At 34.7% G+C, this 17342-nt stretch overlaps 1 protein-coding gene across 7 annotated transcripts in view; it reads left to right on the top strand.

The window, feature by feature from the left end:
* Positions 1 to 3621: 3621 nt before the first annotated feature.
* Positions 3622 to 17342, top strand: part of LOC148641060 (uncharacterized) — a 336530-nt gene continuing 322809 nt past the window's right edge. For all 7 annotated transcript variants that reach the window (XR_015930029.1, XR_015930024.1, XR_015930022.1 and 4 more), the window contains exon 1: positions 3622 to 3717. The gene's annotated coding sequence lies outside the window, so the exon portion shown is untranslated. The remainder of the gene's footprint in view (positions 3718 to 17342) is intronic.

Below are 17342 nucleotides of genomic sequence, written 5' to 3'. Positions count from 1 at the left end.
TACTCTAGTAACAGCATTAGCACTGCTTTTTTAACTTCTTATCTGCATTTAACATCTGATTTCATATACATTTTTACATATCTTTAAAAATGCAACTTTCCATTAAACACATACTGTATATAAATAAGTTTAGGATAACATCTTAGGTTTGTAGTTGCTTTGAATGAAAGTAAATAGTAAGGCTGGGGTTTGTTTAATCAAATCTAATTAATTTAATTATAAAAGCTTCCCTTTAAACCCTGCATGAATCTAAAAGAGGCACATTCTTCCATTTTCCTAAAAGGAAAATATATAATCTCTTGATTTTCCAGCCTTCAAAAGACAATAGTGTATCAGCAATTTGCATTGAGCAAAACGTCTAGAGCTGTCAGAAACTGAAGAAATATCATGTAATCCCCCAAAATGACCTCATTCGGTTTCACATTTATTGTCTGTGAGACTAATAAGCAAGATCTATTTTCATTGAAAAGCTGGTTGATTTTAAATTACAGGCTTCTAGGTACCAGCCCAGCCTAATTGGATAAAAATGCTGTGGAGATCTAAACTGATTGTTTCGAAACCTGATAAAAAAGGTATTCTGTTGGAAGGCAAATGTAGTAATTACTATATACCAGAAAGAAAGAAATCTCAAGTATACATATTATTTAAGACATGCTCATGAATAACAGTGTCAGTACATTCTTACTCTTATCAGAAGCTGGATATTTTTATGTAATGGTCTGTCATGAGCAATAACACACAACACATGATACACAACTGTATTACCACAATATTTGCAAGTGCCAAGCTACCAGCATGTAAGAATTCAAGCTGTCAAGAAAACAAAATCACCTCGTTTGCTGGCCACATTTGTATGACAAAATCCATTTTGTTGGTTTGCATTGTTTTCAACGTTCTTAAATCTGAAATCTATCGGTTTTAGTCATATATTCGTTTTTTTTAGTCTCTGAATTAAATGGCAGAAAGCACATGACTGGGTGATGTTCAAAGTGACGGAATGATTAAAGAACAAGAAAAAATGTTCTTATTCCCAAATAAGTTATTCATTCTTAGTTAGCTACTGTAGCATAGTATCTGCATTCTTTTAATAAAAGTGTTGTTTTTAGTTTAGGTGACCTTCACGTTACTAACTTTTTTTTTCTTCCTCACAATTAAAGTCCCCACTGAGGAACTGATGCCAAACAGACACTCTTTGTTCTGTATAGTTCTACTAAATAAAAACAGTGGTTTACACTAAGGACCAGATTTTCCAGGCACTTTGTTCCCATGCTCTTCCATAGGGATGTTAATTTGTAGGTAGATGTGACTTTCATGCAGAGTTAAGGGAATCAGGTGCTTGTGTATCATGTGTTCTGTTTTAAAAAAAAAAAACATCATTTTGGGGAAAAACAAAATTACAGGATTATTAACAGGATTATATACAAGCCTATTATTATTAAAACTGTATTCAAATTTCTGTGACCCTGAAAAGCTCTGCGCTTGGTAATCGTCAAGATCTAAAATTTACAGGTATTTTTTTTTTCTGATTTTATTTTGAAATAAGAACCAAAAAATGTTTCATGAAAAGTGTTGGGTCTTCCTTTGGCACAGAGCGTGACAGTACCTTGCTGGAATAGATATACAGAAACCACAGAACCAGGCATGAGTTTATCATGGGAGGGATTCAAAACTGCCCAATGCAGAAACAAGCTCTAGAATTAATTTGACTTGCATATAGAGAAGCTTCGGCTTTGCAATCAAATTACACTTAACTTAATGCTGCTGCTTTAAAATGAAAATGATCATGATGGGATCAGAACAAAATGCCTTAATTGTCCTGGTTAGTTTAGCTCCAGTCATTTAACAAAAGTGTTTGCAAGCAGCATGCTTAGAATGATACACACCAGAGTAGTCTGTTTGGCCTTCTTGGCCCTTTCAGTAAGTTTGTCCATTTAGGTACAAGTCTGTTGGTGTGGAGATTTCTTTGAGGGTTGCCAAAATGACACAAAACTCATTGTAAAGTGTCCATATCCAGTTCGGAATGTAAATAGGGAGATTCAGTCTTTTCTAAATGCTAAGTATGTCAATCGCTTCATGTAATTCTCATCATCAAACATCAGACAACTTGCGCAAATAAGATTAAGCATACTGATAGAATATTGAAAAGCCATCTTCAGTTGCTGCGGTCTGTGGTATAGAAAAGTGCTTTGTTCAAACAACAGACACAGGTGAAATGAAGAAGTCTGTTTTTTCTAGGGTTGAGTTTGAATCTGAGAATGGACATCTCATTTAGTTCACAGGGAGGTACCTCATTTCCTTCAACACTGAGCACAACATCATAGCTGCAGGGCATTTTGTAGGAATGTCAGTTACACCTTAAACTCACATGACACCCCCTCACCTCACCTTTGTCATTTGTGAAATATTTCCACAGTAATCTCAAGCACAGCACCTCTCCAAGTGACAGAAAGGAGCTCTTGACAGCAGGCCAGCTATCGGCGAGCCTTTTGACAGCTGGCCACAAGCTTAGCTACCTTGTCAGAAGGTGTTTGAAGAAAGCCGAGTAATCAAGTAATCTAGAAAATCAAAAATAGTTTTCATTTCTGAACCTGGAGCGACAGTGAAAAGTGGTTGAAAATTTTTTATGACAATGCTCTCAATAGTCCAGTTTAAGCTTGTGTCCAGCAGGTTGTGCAGTTATGTAAAATATAAAAAAAACTAATTAGCTTTGATTATTCCATCATCAGGGGTGGCAGAGTGGTTAGCATTGCAGTGCTGAAACCCTGGGTTCAATTCCTGATGTGCAATATGTGTGGAGGTTTAACATTCTCCATAATTTCAAGTGGGTTACCTCTGGCTTCTCCACTTTACACAAATTTACACTAGTAATGTAGGCTGTGATTGCCTTGCAGTAGCCTGACTGAATACAGGATCAAATCTTTCCACTTTTAAAGTCCAATAGCTTATTTTGTGGACCAGGATCAGATGTGCAGTATCTAATTATGAGTGGTGAAAGTTTTGTGGCATCATGTTCACGTTCATTCAGTGAGAGATTTTCAAGACTTAATGGAAATTGTGTATTAGGAACAACTGAGTTATAGTTGTTTAAAAACTGCTATAGGATTCAAAGGTTTCTTCAGCTACAAGATGAAGAAAAAAACAAAAAAACAGATGATCATTAAAACAACCTTTTGTACCCAATTTTTTCCATATAGCCAAGTGACCAGGTTTAGCTTTATTAAGAAAAACTCTGAAACATCAGTCTTTAAATACAAACACAACTGGAATTTATTTCCCTTCAACAACTAGAATCCAAAACAGGATCTCTTCTTCATCATCATCCACTTTCCCTCCCAAACACCTGGCACCTACTGACCTCTCCCAGTACCTCCTTCTTCAGGGCCATTCTCCCTTAAAGGGGCCACTCACATTTCTAACACTGGTGGAACATTTTTAAACAAATCAAAATACTCTAATACAATTCCAAACATAACTTCCAATACTGTTTCAAACTTAAACCAAGTCACATGAGGCTTTTAGTACTTTTATAGAAGGGAAACAGACCTACATCAGTGAACTATGGAGGACCTGCCCGCAACCTTTCCCTTTAAGGTCAACAGCCTCTGCAGCACTGCTGATGTAACTACAAACAGAAACGTTTCTGGTGGCCATTTTGCCCCACCCTGCAGTGTCCCAAGAATGGGGGGAGCACTGCAGTAATTTCAGAAAAAAAGGGAGGTAAGTACCATTTACATTTCATATGTATCACATAGACATGCAAACATATGAGAAGTGTACAGGAAAGGCCTTGGAGTTGGTAACATTCATGTAAACAAAGATGGACAACTTGTCCCAAGCTGGTTTTGCTATTTGTCTCTTGGTAATCAAGATTTACTTTCTTTCTTAACATTCAGTTATACTATACTTTACCTTCACTCTCTTGTCTTATATTTGTTTAGTCTAACAAAGCCAAACAACTTATTTGTTTAATTTGTTTAATTTTTTTTTCAGTCACATTTGAAATGAACTTTGAAATGTCTGTCTGTCTTCATAGATTTTTGCAAGGCATTTTTAACTACTGCAATTTATATTTTCATGGCTATTGGCCTCTCCAAATCTAATTTTAGAGATTGTACTCTGTGCATCTGAAGATCTTATGTCATTGTGCTATTGAGAAATGTGATATGAAATGAATTTTGCTCCTCGTTATTGAGTTATAAAATTTATATGTTCATGAGAACCACATATTTATCAAAAAAGTATAAATAAACATTCATCCCTACTGCAAAACAGTGGATATATACCATATATATATATTTATGGCTCATGACCCAAAAGATCTTGGAAATAATTAAAGACAATGAAATTCTTAAATGGTATTAATATTAACATGACTCAAATGATTTTGTATTGAATAGATAGGTGGGTCTTTCAACTTATTCACAACTCTATAATTTTCAAGATTTTATTTAATAGTCTTCTGGCATGGTAATTATGTGTGCTTGAATTGTGCTAGACATGATGAAGCCTACAATTAGGTAGCAGAAATTATCTTGACATAAAATTTGGATCTATTGCTCAGTGAAACATTCACAGGTGTCATATTGAATGTCAAATGAGGCACAAACATTCCTTTAAGCCCTTTATATGTTACAGGTGCTATATTTTGCAGTAAATTGTTTTCCAACTGAAATTAAGGATCACAGTTTGCGAACTAAATGCTTGGTCCATTGGTTTATTCTTTTGATTTTTGTTTACACAGAGAAATTGATAATGGTATCTAAATACTCTACTGACAGTTTCATAGAAGAAAAGGAGTTATGGTATCTATAATCATAAAATTTGAATTGTATTAGTATCATGTAGTATTGTAATAAGCAAACTATTTAATTCAATATTGAACACAACTAGTAGTTTGTCATTTGTTGCTCTGCCAATGAATTTCGTTACAAGAACACATAACTGTTAAATTAGTGTATTCTTCCCTGACCTGCTGTGGGATATTATGATACAGTATTTGTACAGTAATCATTTTTAATGACCTGATTTCAAGTATTCTGCTTCTCGACCTTCATAATGTAAGTCTTATAATAGGTACAAAAAAGTTAAAGTCCTCCTGCTACAGTACAACCTTACTGGATTTGGTATACTTTGAGATCCCTTTCAGCACTAACAAGCAACACTTTCATATGTACAGCACAAGTAACATGACATAATGTAAAAGTGGAAGTCTTCAATTATAGGTTTTTGAAATTAGTAAATGTTGGAGGTACATTTTATTTAACTGTAGGTAACCAACAACTAATTTTTACATTATGAAGCTTTATAATGAAGTTATCTATGTCTAAATTAGATTATCAAATAAGTCAAAAATTGTTGTAAGTCATAAAATGTTTTAGCTTGGAAGGTTTATATTAAATTGTTTAGCTAATGGGTTTTATCTATGCTGTCATGCACATGTACACAATTACAGTTATAGTTAATAGTGCCCAATGCACAACTTCACACTACTATCCTTAACAATAATTAAACATTTTACCTCAACAGGAAGGACAGGACATATTTTGAATAAATACTGTAGTTTTCTTCTAAGATTCGTCAATACTTCATAATTTCAGATCATTGGACTGCAAGTGTGTCAGCCGTGTTGCATATCTTTAATCACATTGATGGAGGTATTTTATCGCTATTCCTTGTTCCCATTCTGTCTTCCTTGGGAAAACCAGGACAAGGATGGTGGAGTGATGGCTCAGCATGAGTAATTGATTACTAAAGCAATTCAGACACAACACGGTGAAATGATGTAGAATCAGGATAATGAAAAGACATTGGAATCTGTAATATTATGGGACTTAAAGGGGTTTACTGTCACACTATGACCCATCCTAATGCAGTTATCATTTATGTAATATTAAAAGGCAGTGATCCCATTTCCTTGTAAATTGAGACCATTAATAGGAGGTATCCTTCTGGGCACCTTAAACAGATTGTTGAAATACAGATATGTCATCATTTAAGTTAAAATGACCTAAGCCGTGAAGAATTTAAAAATGAAATTAATAATTGCAAAAGGAATGAATTTAATCAAGTGGGTGTTTCCACGGGGCAGTGATTTTTTTTTTTTTAGCAGTGGCACTATGCTGACTGATTGGGAGGTACCTGGGAAATAACGTACAGGCAAATTGTGGGGAATTGGAGTGAAAACAAAATGGGAGACATGACGGGTGATGAAAGACTGGGCTGCGGCCTGAGAATGCAAGTGAAAACAACTGCAGATATTCTAGGCTCAAGCATGTGTGCGCTGGAAAGCATCTTCATTAGCTGTATATTTCAAGTCATTACTACAGTAAAAGCAGAGCACTTGTAGTAATGTATTGGTTCTTGTCTGAACTCTCACATACTGTGTAGTTAAGATTTGAGTTAAATAGCATGATGTCCTCTATGGGAGTGGAGTGGCAACAGCAGACATAGTAGGTCCAGCAACAATATCAATTATGAAAGTGGTGCCACAGTGGACTTAATGGTTTAAAAGACAAATTATGTGCTTTATTTCCTGCTAACCTGAGATAAATAAAATAGCTCCATCGTGATGGGGAAAATGCAAAAAAAAAAAGGTTCTGGGAGGAGTAATTCTTTTTACTCATAGCTATTTAGCATCTAAAAAGATGTTTCAGTCAAATTCAAGACAAGTATAAATGACTCTGCAGGGGCCTGATTCAGAACCAAATCAACCTATTTTAATGGCCTTAAATTTAATGAACTTGTATGCCACACACCACACACAAGTACAAATCAAAGGATGAAGTATTAGTTGGTCTAAAATAGAAATCTATAACCTGATCATATCTTGCTAAGTACTGGTTTTAAAGATTGTTTTCAATTCGGATGCAAATTTGCTGCTAATATCCTTTGTTTTTGTTGTTTTTTTTTTCCACTAGTCTTTCAGACAGTAGCTAACTGGCTGAGTATTTTTAATAATTCATGTTTGCTTTGATTTTGATTTTTGTAAGATCAGCCTACTACCATGGTCCACAAATGCCCATTTCATAAATCTGTTGTTTACAATTACAGTATGAATGCCCTTTTGTAGTTGTCATATAGGAGTAAATGTGCCATCAGGAAGGCAAATATTGCCATTTAAACCGATGTTGCTGTGCAAAGCATGACTCTCTATGGCCTCGCTCATTTTTTTCAAAGAATGCTGTTCATTGGGTTATTTATGATAGGCAAGCTATTTCATTTTATGTAAGGCATATTGTGCAGTTTTATATATTATCAGAATCCTTCACAAAGCTTGATTATGGTCTTTTTTTTATTTGTTTGCAATAAAGGAGAAGTCATAGAAATGGCATTCATATTTAAAATTGGAAAACCAAGGTATTTAGATCAGTGACAAGAAATTATGCAGCAGAATACCAAGCCTGCCAGATTGATCCATAAGGGAGAGCTATCAGAGCTGTGCAATATTTGTGTATGCAATGTAGTCAAGCAGAGAATTGAAAATGGATAAAAAGCAGAAGACTAAAAGACACTTACATATTGAAGGAGAACTGAATACAGATTAAACCTCAGGAGAAATAATAGTCAGTGAGACAATGTTTTCTTCTTCACAGTGTTTTACCTTGTTAAAGCAGAAAAAATTAAATCCTTGATTTGGTCAATGTTTAACATGATTGCCTCAAATATAAGAAGGGCATTTTTGTCTGTACTGCAGTGGAACAAATGCAGATGGACATCAATATGTATTAAAATCCACTTGAAGCTACATGACCTGTAATCATGCTAGTCCAATCTGTTTGAATCTGCGCAAGAAAGTGGCCTCTGGGGGTTTTGTTGTGGAAGTGGTTGGCTTATGTTCTGTGGAGGAATTGATGCATTGTAATTTGAATGGATTCTTTCAATTGAGTTTTTGTTTGTTACATTTGTTACAATTTTTGTGTTAATTAATCTCTTACTATGTGAATAAATATGGCATGTTAATAGCGTACATTAGAATGTCATCAAAGGGCAATCACTCGAAATGTATCAAGAGAACTTATGTTAAGGCTAAATGGCAACCAAGGGTAAATTTCTCTGTGTAATGAAATCTGCTCTGGGATGCAATTTACTTTCTGTCCCACATTGACAACAGAGGCAATATAAAATTTAAAATTACAGATCATGAAAGAAAGCATCACAATCTAAATCATGGCCATGAAGGACAGTATTGGATAAATAAGGTCATTGCTCATTGGTCCCATTTTTAACTGAATTCGATTTATTTTGATCTCATTCTACATTACAAAGAATATTAACAGTTTGCCTGATTTTATTGCTCTAAATTTATTGACATTTTTATTAAAATTAAGACTATTTTTTTTTATTAATTGAGTCCTGGTAATAAAATCTTACTTTAGCTAAAAGTTAAAATCTTGTAGCTTTAGATGCATTTTGTCACCTCAGAAAATGTGGGTATTGGGACACTCTCTTTGCTATTGCGAGTTACTTTTTAAAATCAAATTCTTTAATGTATTTAAATTTTGGATGATTGAAAAAATGTCTTGCGTTATTATACTGTACACCTGTTTCTGGCAATGCGCGATTGCGTACAATTACTGTAAAGCATGCAAGGTTTCCATTGTTTCTTCCCAAAATTACCCCCAATGAACTTTATTTTTTATTTGCCACAGCGACAAAATTAAATAACCGGGGATTAACAGAAATGTCCAGTTCTCCTGTACTCTGAGACAATCATGTGTTAAATTCAGCTGTAGATGTAGCCTGTGAAAATGCCTGTGATAATCCTCTGGTATTACATCTATAGCTGTTGTCTGTCACTTATTTAGACCGAGAGATCTAGGAAGCGAACTGAAATGGACTGGTGTCCCACTGGATGTACCCTGCTTTGCACCTGCTGCTTGCTGGGATACAGTAGGTTCTGGTCCCCTGAGCCCTTAAATCGGATGAAGCCATGAGAAAATGGGTGGATGTATGGATCTAGTGCAATGAGATGGGAAGGGAATGCTTAGACTATGACAATGTTTCCAGAAAACAATGCAATCTTATTACTGTTTATAATTATACAGTTCTGCTTACTACATCATAGTCATGGATTCTGATTTTAAGTATTTATTTTCAAGTGACACACCTCCACTTAAACTATAATTACTGCTTTTTAAACAATTTGTGTGTCCTAATTAGGAGAAAAGTATGCAATCCAACCTGCATTTTTAGATCCTTTTAAAAAATCATTCAAATGCAATTTTCTGTTTCAGATAGCATACAAGTACATGGGTATTTAAATCTAAAACAGTCAGCTGAGCTCTTGTACAGCACATGGTGAAAATATTCAAAAGCATAAAGAGATGCTGGAGGTTCAACGTAAGTTATGAAAAGAAACAAATGTGAGATAGGACTGATTTGGGAATGAGTGATTGGGATCGCTTGTCGAACGCACATCATTTTACATTGGTTTTCATTCTTAATTTGAATGGAAGATGGAAGTGTTCAACAGCAGTTTGGGTTTTGGACTCATTTCATTATTGGAATTTGACTTTAACTACTATGAAATGTAAAATTAAATTGGATAGGAATTAATTCTACGTCATCAGTAGCTGAAATTAGTATAGTTATTGATATGTATTCTTACTTGAATCCGTAATACTTGTTTTACAGAACAGATTTAAAGGCCTTCACTAAAATTCAAAAGTCTTAATGTCCCTTTTTCATTTTCCTTATTTCCAATAGTGGAATGAATTAGACTTTCATTGTATTTATATATTTAAAAAAAAACGTTTGCACTGATTATCATCTCTCATCTGATTATCTCCTGTGCCCATGTGGTTGTTCAGGAACTCCTTTTTTCCAGGAAAGAGGTCATACTGTATATTCTTTATCAGAGGACCATGCAGGTAATATGCTCATCCTGGGCAGTGTATTCACCACACAAAGTGGTCATTAATAGGAGAATCAAACCTACTTAATGCGTAAAGAAAAAATTCTAATTGCAGGAAGAGGCATTATTTAGTTTTTTGTAATGCAAATGTGCTGCGATTATACCGTCTGTTTAAAGCCTGATACGTGTTCTTTATTTGCACATAGAAGTGAATGTAAATATTTCAATCAATGTATAAATTAGCAGTAAAAAAAACAGCAGCAATAATAATATTTGGCTGATGCACCCAGGCCTGTTTGATTTAAACAGTATGAAGCACACTGATTCCTTCTGTAAAGTTGGATAAAATTTAAAGATCTAGATGTTTTATTTCTTGGACAATTTTCTCTTTAAGACCCTGTACCTAGGTGGCTCCCACCTGACTACCAGTAATGCGCTCTCTCCAGGTGCAGATTAATCCTTAAAGTCCTCATGTTGCAAACTGCGGTTCTGGACCTTGTTAGTTGCCGAATGTGACCTGTATTTCCCTAGTGGAAGTGTACAATTAACAAAGAGGTGCTGGGGACCGAGTTGAGATTAATTGGCCGGGACACTCTCAGCTCTTGATGAAAGACCAACCCCTTTGGCTTCTTGGAGAGCTTTAAACATGTGATGATGACAGTGAGACTACACTGCTCCTGTAATATGGAGCTTGTTAAAAAAAATCAATAGTTTCCAGTGGTACAGGAGTTGTGGCTATGAAATGCGATGTAAAGAAAGAAGAAAAAATGGAATCCAAATTGGATGGGTATGAAACAGAAAAAAAACACTCAATCTGTAAAAATATAAAAAAAAATTTGAGTGCCTTTTTGAAGGTTAGTAAAAAGGAAAACCACGATGGTATTTTCAAAGTTCTTCAAACAGAATGACCTGAGAATTTCTTACATTGGTGATGCCATTTTTTGTGTAATTTGCTTTTCTTATTTAGTGGATACTTTTCCTATAGAATGTAGCTGAAACATCCATGTAATTTGACATGCTGTGAGGAAAAATTGAAACTAGATCACAGAATACGAAGGGCTCACTAGGTTCATAACTTTCTTTACCACTTATTCCCTCAAGACACTACGGAAACAGTGCAAAATGCACTCACATACTGTAGATCTGAGATGCCTTATTGTTAGAAAATACTAAAAGGGGGGGAAACCACAGGTCCAGTGAGAACAAATTCTACTTACATAAAATGTTGAATCAAGAGGAGTGTCTCTGGGTTCAGACAGAATACCAGAAAATCCATTGATCTTTAATGCATTGAGCAACTTCATCAGTTCCTTTGAGGGGGTATGTAAAAACTTCTGTCTCAATTGCCCATCTCTGCCTAAAGCATTAAACTATTTCACCTACTGTAGTTTGTAGTGCTGTCGTGTTGATGACACTATGAAGGCATATAAGAAATAAATGTTGGTATTTGTAATGTTTTTTATAGGTGAAGCTGTAATGGTAGAGCTATAACTGCAATTGGCATGAATTTTCTTTCTTGTAATCTTAGTTAAGCAGAAAGTTTCTGTTTCATTGATGTCACTTGAATCTCAGTCATGTTCTATAAAATGTGACCTGGACACAAAGATGGATGTTTTTGTCGTTCTGCTTCATCCAAATGTGCAAGGTTGGATTATAGGACTAAATTCCAGTAGCTAAAACCTAGGAGAAAAGCACGTTTTGAAAAATTAACTATACAATAATCATTTTCACGATTATTATTAAAAAATGAGGCTTAAAGACTATTCAGATCTTCCTCTAGTTAAATAATTACAACGTGATAATCTGTGATGAATAGATTTTGTTGTTAATGAGTGTCTTAGCTGTGCATTGACCATATATGAAAGAAAGACAGATGTGCATCCATATTTATCCGTGAATCCTGTTAAGAATTAATGAAGGTTAATTACATTTCTTGTTGTAATCAAACTGTTCCCAGAGTAACACATTCTTAGGAACTGTCCTTAATTATGTGGTGTTGTGAACATTGGACAATTATTCCTGTTTTTCTCTCTCAATTAAAGATGCTGATAAAAAACTATTTGTACAATATAATCTCAATAAAGGACAAGCTAAATGTTATTTTTGAATGGAACGTTTATACCTTATAAGTCTCCACTTTTTACTCTTTTTTTTCCTGTCAGAATTATATGATTAATTTAAAAAGTTATTGCTGTGATGAAGAAAGTGTGGTACTGGTATTGCAAAGACTAGGATTTTTAACTTGACTAGACTTGACTAGTCTCAATACAGAGGACAATATGTAATAGGGCTCATGGAAATAGAAGATCAGAATGAACTGGTGCCAATCATCTAGACCTTCCAATACTGTACCTTTGAATTATTCTGCAGTGTCAAAGTAGTGTATTGAAGTGCTGAAAGTTGTCACTTTTTGCCAGATGTGCTAAAGGAACAATCTACACATGGTTTATCTGCAGTAAGTGGGATATAACGGGGTCAAAATGGAGGTTCTAGTCTGAACTATATTTCCTAGAGAAAAATGCGTAGTGTCCCGCCATCCTCTGTCACTAATTACAGTTAAGACAAGTGATCAGGTTACAGTTAAATGCTAGGAAGCCCAGGCCTTCAATTTACCACCAAATTCTGCTAAGAAGAGAGCAGGGCCTCTGTTATACTGTACACTGCATCAGAGAAGGGCACAAAGAAGCAATGGGTGGACAGACTCACTGACAGTTTGTGAGACTGTTTTTGAGAGAAAGGAAGTTAAGATTTGCTGATTTTGAAGTCGCTAAGCAGCTTAGTGACCTGGTTGGGTTTATAGAGGAGCCAAACTGTAAATGTTGACTAGTTAAAACTTGAGCAAAAATGCTTTTATTTTTGGTTTTGTACTGTATATGGAAGTTATTAGCCTTGTAAAAGTTGGAACACTTTTTTTTTTACCTTATGGCTGTGTTTGTGTTAGAATTGTAATGGAAGAGTTTGTGTATTTGTTTTCTGACACTCCACCTATAAATAGATCCCCGTTTCATCACCCTGTTGCTACATTAATTTACAGATGTTAAAATTAAATTGGAAGTTTTTATATGTGGCTCTCAAATACTGTAGGTTAAGCTTAGGTTTCATACTTTTTTCTCTATTTTTTGCTGTACACAAAATACTGTAATAAAAAGTGATTAATTTGCTTATCTAAAATAGCTGATCTTAGTAATTTAAGACAATTCTTCCCACTCTATCCTAAAAAAAACGATTGTTTAATCTTTTATACTCAATTTAATTATGAATAGATAATTGTCATAAAAAGGCTTGAAAAAAGCAGTTGGGAGAAACCAGTATTTGAACCTTGTTTCTTAATAGTTCTGAAGGCAATTTATGACAGTGTGTCCTCTACTCCTGCCAATATCAACACCTGGGAGTTTGCAGAGTAGATTTTAGTTTTAGTCACGTTTCTTTTCTTTTTAAAGCATGCATAGTTAAACTCATTGCACTTCATTGTTCCTTTTACATATATATATTCCAGACCTCCACAAGGGATATCTTCAGTATAATATTTTATCAGTCTGTATCAGGCTATTCAACTTTCTTTAACTTATTCTTCAATAGTTATCAATGTTGAAGGCCTGTTCTCTATTAATATCATTGGGGGATTCCTTTGCTGTAATGTATTTTTTTTTTTGCTTTATCTCTTTACTTCCATTGTAGCTTGAACTGAATTCTATTCAGTTCAAAATCTGCTGTCTTTTTTAAAATGTCCTTAATGTTAAGGATACCCAGAAATACAAAGAAATGGCAGAAATCCAATAAATTTTAAAGGTTGTTCTATTTCAAACACAGTATTGACTACGTTTTCTATTGTTTTCATCACATAAAGGAATCCATTTGAAGATATATCTTTGGTGCTCAATATTTTCATTCTCAGCTGCCAGATTGATTTTTTTTTCTTTTTAAAATAAATATGCAGGAGGACATGCAGTTTCTGCCGATTATAGTCTTTTTAGACATCAACAGTTGCTCCATTTAAGTTATTAAATTGACTATAAATTAATAATGTTTTCAATATGTTTATCTGTAACACTTGGGGGAAAAAATGATTATTTGAATACAAGTGACAGCACGTTGTATGAAGTTTAGTATAGAAGCTGCTTACTGTATGTTTTCTATTGCTGGTGCAGGATAACATTCAGCTGTCCCTGCCATCCTCTTTGTGTTGCATTGTTGATCTGATGATGTTCCTTCTAGGTCATGATGTTCCTCTAGTCTACTCACCTATTGAAAACAGATGTACAACTTAATCTAGCTGCTGTGGGTATTTCAACTCAATGACATGAATCCAATAAAACACAGTGAAAAATTGACGGACAGAAGCCTCAACCATCTTGCACGTTAAGTGAACTTCTTGTACAGCTGACGTACAATATTAATGTGGGCTCAGGAGCATAATCTCAAGGGACAATAGAAACAAAACTCTGGGTTGCCAATAAAGCACCAGGCTGGGAAATACAGTACCTTAAAAAGCTAAAACTTCAGTTGTAAGTGAAAGTTTAAAAGTGCTATTAAAATATCAATATAAGCATAGCAATCGAATTCGCAGCAGTTTGAACATGCTCTGAACCGATTTAGGAAATGTACAGTATGTTTGCAAATATATACAGAATTAACAACTGCTAAGCTATGAGATTGATCATAGTCATTATATTCATATATTTCTCCATGGTTCTTATTCCAGTACTTTTGGAATCTTTGACCAGTAATGATAATTTGCACATTTTCATTGTGCTTGCTGGTGGTTCTAATCTTTAATGCCTATTTAAAAACAGAAAATGCAAATTGAGACAATCTTGAGAAGGGAGATTCATTGGAATTACAGAATTCATACCTGCTGATCTTTGTAGTGGAATGCAGGTCATTGTCAGTAAAGTGAAATGAATTAGTCTGTATTATTGTTCAGTCATTAGCACAATAAATACAGATCAAGGAAGGACATTACACTTCAGGTGAAATGCACAGTGAAGTACACATGCATTTAAGGGTTTAATGTTAAGATAGTCCTTTTCATAAAAAAAACAACTGCTGTTCATGCTGTTCAACGCCAGTCTAACATTTCATTGGTAAATGAAGATTGGAAATATGTTACCATTCAAGCTGTGACATTTCAAGATCAAAGTGATATGTCTGCTTTAACATGCATAGGAACAGAAAAGATACGATGTTTCGGCTGTGGAGCCTTCTTCAACCATCCTGAAGAAGGGCAGTAAAGGATGTAAAGAAGACCCCACAGCCGAAACGTGGTCTCTTTTCCTTTCAGCATGGAATAAACCTTTACCTTTTTCTTTGCACCCTACGCATGCTGACACAGCAACCTACTGGAACTTTTTTAACATGCATATCCATCCATTTTCCACTGCTTTATCCAGTATGGGGCTGTGGGGGAGCCGGAGCTTATCCCTGCAAGCAATGGGCACAAGGCAGGATACATCCTGGAACATCTATCCCAGGGTACACACAGATGAAAACACTCACTCAGACCAGGGCCAGTTTTCCCAGAAGCCTATCAACCCACCAGTATGTCCTTGGACCGTGGGAGGAAACCAGAGCTCCTAGAGGAAACCCACATGAACATGGGGAGAACATACAAACTCCACACACATTGCAAGGTAACATTGCTTCAAAGTTTTATGATTATATATATATAGTATATAACATTATATATAATTTCACATAAAGAAAGGAAATACTGTAGTTTCCTTCAGTAAAAGCTGTGTTTCATATTGAAAAAACATTTCATATTGTGATATCACCTCAGTATCCACGATGATTTAGTTTAACTTTTTTTTTTGTTTTCCTTATCATGGACAAAGAACAATGCTGCAGTTGCTTAGCACGGTGTGAATATACAGTATACAGTATATCCGTAAGCTATGGTTCAATACGGAGTTTTTCTTTCTCTTCTCAAGAAACAAGAAGATGACAAATGACTCCAAATGCAGAGTGCTTGCTTACATGAACATTTTTAATGTTCATTGCCCTATGTACATCGTTTATCATTAGTTATATACCGTATTATCCATTGTGCGTATTTATAGAAGGTAAAGATCTATCATGGAACAATATTGGAACTTAAAATTGTATTTATCAGGAAACTGTTTCATATTAGTTTTAAGTGTTCTTGAGTGCTGCTGTACTGTATATAGAGATATGAAGACAGTTTATTTTTAAAGCAGCTCGCTGAGCATTTGTTTTTCCTGCATATGAATCATCACTAGAAGATGTCCATTCATTTCCTGCAATTTTCAAAACAGATATTTTTGTTCTTGAATTTAAAATATTCCATTTCATATTTCATCTGATGCAACAAATATCAAACAACTTTTAAAAATAAATTTTATTTTTAGAAAATAATGAATTTCTAGTCCCACACAAGTATCAAAAGAAACAGGACAATTGCACTGTCAGAATATTTAATATTATAGTATCTGTATGTATCTGGCAGTCATGCCATGGAATTGAATCAATATTGTATTCTTCTAAAGAATCAGTATTCAACTACAGTGGCAGGGAACGGAAACCGCAAAGAAATCTGTAAATGCATATAAGTTAAAACGCACATATGGAGTGCTTTCATCTTAAATTGCTCCATCTAATTTAGATAATGGCTCAATGACAGTTCCACTTTAAAATGATCAATTGTTACCTCTGTCATCTCAGAGTTTGCTTAGTAATAAGAGGTCTGTACCAATGTGTATTTTATTAGGAAACATTCAAGCGTGAATGTGATTGTTGGTTATGTTTTGTCAAAAAGAAAACAAGAACCAAACATGAATGAATAAAACACATTTTGGAGGAATAAATTGGTGTGCAGTTGCAGATGGAACATTTAGTTGACACACAAATGTTTTAAAGCTATTCATCAAAGCCACTTAACTTTGAAAATGACTAGGTATATAGTTGTAGCTTTTACAGTCTTGTGTATGCTTTAGATTGCAAAAGTGTAGAGATTAAAAAAAAACTTTTTATAGCTTTTTAAAGGGTTTTTTGAAATACATTATAGGTAAAGTGCCATAGAGAGTGTAAGCTGAGTTGCATTTTGCTTTATGAAATGATGCAGTGTACAGGCACTAGAACAGGGACTGTGCCAGTCATGCTTAATCCGAATTTGAACAAAAACTGCAGAACTGGCTTGTCTCCTTTAATCTGGAACAGTGCTTTCTGCACACAAAGGCGAGATATCAAACTCACTCCAATCCCGAGTCTTACAAATGCAAGCCTAGTATGTTTAGCCCATAATTCAAAAGCACTTTAAAAATGCCATAAAAGCTTGACATTCAAATCGGGTGCAACAAAGTATTAAGTGGTGTAACAAAATAATTTTTCATTCAAATGAAAATGAAAACGCATTTTATTTTGGATAATTCTAGGGAGCAGCAAGGTAACATCCACTTGCATTTGTCAGCTGGCTTCCCAAAATATTCTGTGCTCATACACTCTGCCGTTGGGAGCAAAATGGTAAATATGA

Source organism: Lepisosteus platostomus, chromosome 25, assembly GCF_059453375.1.
Source record: "Lepisosteus platostomus isolate fLepPlt1 chromosome 25, fLepPlt1.hap1, whole genome shotgun sequence".
Taxonomy (NCBI): Eukaryota; Metazoa; Chordata; class Actinopteri; order Semionotiformes; family Lepisosteidae; genus Lepisosteus; species Lepisosteus platostomus.
This window is presented reverse-complemented; position numbering and strand designations above follow the sequence as displayed.